At 38.7% G+C, this 6,000-nt stretch overlaps 1 protein-coding gene across 2 annotated transcripts in view; it reads left to right on the forward strand.

Annotated features, from left to right (window-relative positions):
* The window catches only part of POLR3A (RNA polymerase III subunit A), a 38,722-nt gene extending 33,136 nt beyond the window's left edge, over window positions 1-5,586 (forward strand). The window contains exons 32-33 of one of the 2 annotated variants that reach the window (XR_009487192.1): window positions 1,122-1,299; window positions 3,519-5,586. The gene's annotated coding sequence lies outside the window, so the exon portion shown is untranslated. The remainder of the gene's footprint in view (window positions 1-1,121; window positions 1,300-3,518) is intronic. The other variant, XM_059851286.1, reaches the window with a different exon arrangement.
* Window positions 5,587-6,000: the final 414 nt, after the last annotated feature.

Raw genomic sequence — 6,000 nt, forward strand, 5'->3', positions numbered from 1 at the left:
GCTGCTTTGGTCCGTAACTTGAAGAAATTTAGTATAGAGTGCTATTCCCTTTTTTGCTTATCTATGCTTAAAGAAAAAAAGCAAAGGAAAGCATTTGAATGTTGTGTTTTATAAATTACCTACAAGAAGAAAAAAATTGGCAGGACAAAGACTCCTTGATGTCTGAGCATTTGTCACTGTTTGAGTAGAAGTTGAAGGAATCACTGCAACAAGAATGCCTCAGTTTTGTATCACTGTGCCTGTGGACAGCAATGTCTTTAGAAACCCATAGCAAACAGGATACAGATTTTCATAGTGTTTGCATATTTGCCTAAATTATTCTGTGCAGGTAACTAACCTATCTTCAAAGTCGTTGTATTCAGACCTAGGAAAGTCTGTTGGTAACTCAATATGTTCTAAAAAACCCAAAACAATTGGCTTATTATTATATTGTCTAAAAACAGAAAAACAGAAAAACTAAAAGGGACTAAATTAAAAGATATGTTAGTATTTTAATGCACCATAACTTATCAGGTTATTTGGATGTGATTATGGTACTGATATAAATGCATAGCAAGTTAGTCTTGAAGAATGAATACCAAAATCTCACAGACCAATCCGGAAGACTCATAGAAAACAAACAAGCCCTGCTACTTTTGTGTTTCAGGGCTTTTGAAAATGAATCAAAGTTTCTTGTGACTGATAAAATGGAAATTGTATAACATTACTTCTAATAGAATTAGATCATACCATCATCTTCCACTAGAGAGCAGCATTTTCTTTTGAGGAAGGAGGTGTTGGGTATTTTTATTATATTTTCTGTTGAAAAAATGGGGTTTTTGCAATATCAGGACTGAAATGTAACTATGAGAGGGAAAGTTATCTGTTAAAATTATGTACATAAGGAAGGAGATGAAGGGACTGTATTTTCATAAGAGGGAGAGAGCAGAGTCCACATATGCTTTTTCATTAATTAGTAAAATTTTCACTTTCATATTATTTGTCTATCTGCCTTAAAAAACAAACAGCCAAAAAGCAGTACTTCAGTAAAGGCTTTAGTCATTCCCAAAAGAGTGTTATGAGCTACTCCTGGAAAGTGATAGAACAGGAATCTGCAGTGAGTGGGGATATGTCTTTTGCAGGATCATTTTCCATGCAGCCAAGATTGTTCCAGTCTGCGTTCAGTCTCTCCAGCGGCACTGAAATGCAGCTCCCAGAGCTGCTCTGAAGCGTGAAGTTCTGGCAGCTGCCTTGGGAGTGTCTCACATCCTTCAGCTGCTGCACAACTCCAAGGCAAGGCTGCATTAGAGACATTTGAAGGTGATGCTATTGATCCAAGAGACCAATGGTTAGGGTTGAAAATAATATGAAACAGGTGGTCTTTGTGTATAGACAGCTGCAACCAGCAAGATTTATGGAAGATGACTTCCACTTGAATGTCTGAAAGCTAGGAGGGTGCCTGTGGCTTGTTAGTTCCTGTTGGATTTGTGAGAACCTGGCATTGGCTGGTGTGCTTAGGGGTTCTGTGGGCCTTGAGCTGCTCTGATACTGCATTGCTTTAACCACCACTGTGACTTCTGCATGTATCAGATGCTCAAAGGTGTTTCTTCATCCAAAGGGTCTGTCCTGTGAGTCCAAGCCTTCAGAACCAGGAATAATTGCATGCTCCTTTTGGAAGCAAGGACAGTAGGTAGGGCTGGTGTACAGGAATATGATGATTTCTGCAGGTGTTAAGGATAGAGGGGAAAAAAGCTGAAAAGACAGGAAATGCAGAAATAAGCGAGTGTGTGTGGAAGCAGAGTAGAAATTCAGGTTTGCTTGGGGAAGAAACAGAGATGGCAGCTGGGTAAAGTGACACACAGGTACTCATAATCTCTTTAAGGAGTCCTAGTGAAGTAATGGAAATAGCTGGGTAAAGGACAGGTATTCATTCATTCCTGAGATCTAAGATTTTGTCATTTGTCCTGGGGATTGCTCTTAGTGGCTGTGATAAATGATAGTTAAGTCATCATTAATTTTGTAGTTGACTGTTAATAATGAGCAGTAACCCTGAATTAATTCCTTCAGGTATTGTATCTGTTTAGTTATAAAGCTCTTTCAACCAACTGTGCATAATTACAGCTGCTGAACTACACTGATTGCTACTGTTAAGTGTAAAAACTGCTGTTCCTGATGGGTTCTGGTACAGCTCATGTGGAAGATTGTAACTATAATTAGCAGGCAAATAGGAATCTTTTCAGATGTGTTAATACCTGCAGATAGATCAGAAATATTCCTGGAAAATCTTTAGCTGGGGTATTTTTAATAATATGTAAGTCATGCTACTAGAACAAGAGACAGAAATGACATCAAGTACTTTCAATTACAAATTACATCAGTTCCTTTTGTGTCTCTTCCTAGAAGAGAGGTGACAACATCTACAAAGAGCAGACAGGAAATTCAGAGAAGTCTGTGAAAAAAAGCTATTCTGTGTATTCGGTGTTGCTGTTGGTCGTAGCCCTGTGGTGGCGACACTCATTGCAAACCGTCTTTATTTTTATGTTGGTTTCAGAACCAGGTAGTGCAGAGGAATGGGTAAAAGAGGACATGCAGGTGCTGTTCTCACAGTGGCTTTCAGGATCCACAGTAAGCTGTATCTTGAGGTGCATCCCTCAAGATGTCAAACCAAGTTCTCCTGCATAACAGAGGTGTTTTGTCAGGTGGAGACAGTGAAATGAAGCTGTTGCAAAAGCAGCAGGTACCTGGATTAGTAACCACAGGCATATTTTTCTCCTTTTTGTGAAAGTGTAGTTTGCTTGCCTACTCTTTTGATACACATGACAATTTTCTCAGTGGGTATCCCTTTTATTTGTTAAATTATATAGATTTTTAGGAGCAAAATAAAGAAAATTAATTGCCAAGAAATGCAAAAGCAGTAGTGAAATTGTGCTGGTAAACTTCACAAGTCCCAGAAAATGCCAGAATTAGTTGTAAGACTTCAAAGTTACTTTTCTTGATTTATGATTCCAGGGTTCATTGGTTTCTGGGAATTAATTAGTGTGGTGTGATTCATCCTGATGTATCACAGGAAGGGGATTCTTTGGCTCAGGCTGATGGACAGCATCCCCATGGTAAACTGCTGATGGTGTTTGGAGTGACGAGGATGGCTCTGGCTATGTCATGGTGCGGGCTTGAAGCAGGGACAGTGTGTGACTCATTTCTGTAGGGCATACTGGGTAAAGGGATCTCTTTCATGGGAAAGAAGGACCCATCTCACGCCTTACTCTGCCCCGACCCCTGCACTTTTCCAGTTCAGTGATGCTAAAATGTCTGCGTATGTGTAGGTACCTTGACAAGCCCACAGAGTAACCTGCTCCCTTAGCCATATGCCGTTCTTCCAGATTTTCCATTCGTGCAAATATTTTCCAGTTACATCAGAGACTTTCTTTAAACTTTTATTTTTCAGAAGATACATAGTTCTTCTGACTTATGCTACTGCTGTGCATTTTCTAGTTCTCTTTGCATTTATTTCTGTCTCCTTGTCCTTGTTTCTCCCACAGATTCCTCCCTTCTGGACCTGTAGTGACTGTCACTGCTGGTGACACTGCTTCCCTGTAGCAGTGCTATGTCAACCATACTGTGCCACTGGCTGGATTCAGCTCAGCCATGCAAGGTTACTGTGAACACTTGCCTGGAGGATAATTAAACCACTCAAGGAAGAAACATCTCCTCAGCACATCTGGATGTGGAAATCTACTGCCATCAAAATTACAGCTATGGTCAAATAACTTTTGAAAAAAAAAAAATGACATTATTATATAAGGTAATATATTTGTACTTTAAACTGAAATGAAGGGCATCCCTGCTTCATGTGGCTCTTTGTAAGCATTAAAAACTGTATTCAGGCCTTTAGATCTCCACTTATCTTTGTCTTTAGCCTGTTTATGCTTTCTTCTTCAGCCTTCCTACTTAGCTGGCACAAATATCTTCTGCCTTGCTTATGTTTGTATGTATTCTGTTGAAGATAAGCGTGGGGAAGGATGAGCAGCACAGCAGCTTGGGAAGGAGCTGGCAAATGTAGAATCAGTGTACTATTGCTTCCACAGACTTATAAAGACCTGGGGAAATCTTTTGCCTCTGAACTTTAGATTCAGTCTGTTAAAGAGTGTTAAATTAGAATAGTCTCACCTGAGCAATATGGTTGTGAGAGATGATAGAATCATCAAGGTGAGTAAGGGACTATGCTTGTGAGAACATAGATGTTATAAGGAGTACTTAGTAAATAACATTGCCAGGATGTGGGGATTAAAGAATGTGATTAGCATCTGTTGTGTATAGTTCTTTTCATCGTCTAAAGAAAGTCAAAAAAGGCTAATAGTTGGTGCTATTGAAGTCAGTTGCAAGGCAGGCACTGACTTCAGCTAGAAAAGGAGAGGGCAGTGAAGCTCTAGGCTGCCATTAATGATCTTGAAAGGGGAGGGTGGCAGCTCTGAAGGTGAGTTAAGGAGAACAAAATTCTAGAAGTACAAATAGCCCATGGTAAAAAGAATTAATATTAGGCTTGCCTTGCTGATGAAGTGTATTTATCCTTCATGGAATATCCCTAGCAGATTTGGAGACTTCTTAATTCAGTTATTCTTTTGCATAGTCTTTTTATTACCAAACTGGGGCTTAATCCAAATCCCCTGGAAACCAATTAGAGAATTCAGCAGAACTGGATGAGCTTTGATATATGCATTATATTAAGTATTTCTATCCATCAAACTTGGACCAGTTAATCCATCTTTATAAGTTTCAAACAGTTGAACAACACTTCTCTAAATATCATTGCTGTAGACTTGATTCAAAAAGGATCATTTTAACCTAAATTATTTTTAAGACTTCTGTGCCTTAAAAAGGCAGGAGGACTTTGTCTCAGATGTTTCTCCTTATTCTAGGCTGAGCTGGATATGCTCTTTTCCATTTAGTATGGAGGTGGGGATTTGCTATTTGTTTTGGGAATTGTTTTTTTGTTGTTCATTTCTCACAAATCTTGGTATTTATAAAAATTAAAGTTCTACATTATTTTTGTGCTGTTTTTCTTTTAAAAATACTAACTTGAACTGCTGAATGTTTAATTTTTACATTTGTGTTATGTGTGGGAAAAATATAAGATAGGTTGAAGATCTGTAGTTCATTTTAAACAGGATGACCAAACCTTGTGGAAGCTGGTAATGCAGCTGCCACTGTGCCAAGCTGAGACATTATTTCATTCTAGAACTCTCTGATGGCTTTCCTATCCCTCCAGGCACGTAGGCTGAAGCAGAGACTGTAGTACTTTTGCCTTTCAAATGAGAGTGTAATTTAGGAGTTACTTCATTTCACATTTGTTACTGTTTTCAGAACTGATTTTAGATAAGTCCAGTATTTTTGTCATTTTAACTACCCTTCAGTCTTAAGTTTCATCTTGGTCCGTGGTCTGCTTTGTTGGAGCAAATTGACTACAGAAAGTTGTACAAGGGTTTCTCTTTGACTTTATTCTCACTGTCATCCCAATGTTGTGTTTTCCTCCTACAAAAATCATTTCCCTCTCCTGCCCAAGAAATCCTGCAATATTAAAAGTAAAAATTTCTTCTCCTGTCAGAAGCATATCGAATTTATGCAATATTTCTGTAAACAGAAACCCATGCATCACTGTTAAGTAGCTGTTCAAGTCTTAGCTATGAGTATGTCACACAATTTGCTGCAAATTTTTCAATGTTCTGACCATCTACCTTTGTCTGGTTTTCATAGGCATTTGTAAAACTGCAAAATTCATGAAAGTACACTAGAAATGCTTCTCCTGTATTGTAAACCAGATGAATTCAGAATGCTAGAGCATTTATTATGAAGAAATAATAATCCCCTCCAGCTCCCTACCATCCTGTTTCTCTTTCTCCACACATGAGGAGCTTTTGCAGTTCAACCCCATCTAAGTATTGGACTGTTCCCAAATGTGGATGTGCTGGGTTCTGGGGTTTTTTTAGGAAATGGGCTGCCACCTCTGTTATCCCCTTGGCTTAA

Source organism: Haemorhous mexicanus, chromosome 7 (genome assembly GCF_027477595.1).
Source record: "Haemorhous mexicanus isolate bHaeMex1 chromosome 7, bHaeMex1.pri, whole genome shotgun sequence".
Lineage (NCBI taxonomy): Eukaryota > Metazoa > Chordata > Aves > Passeriformes > Fringillidae > Haemorhous > Haemorhous mexicanus.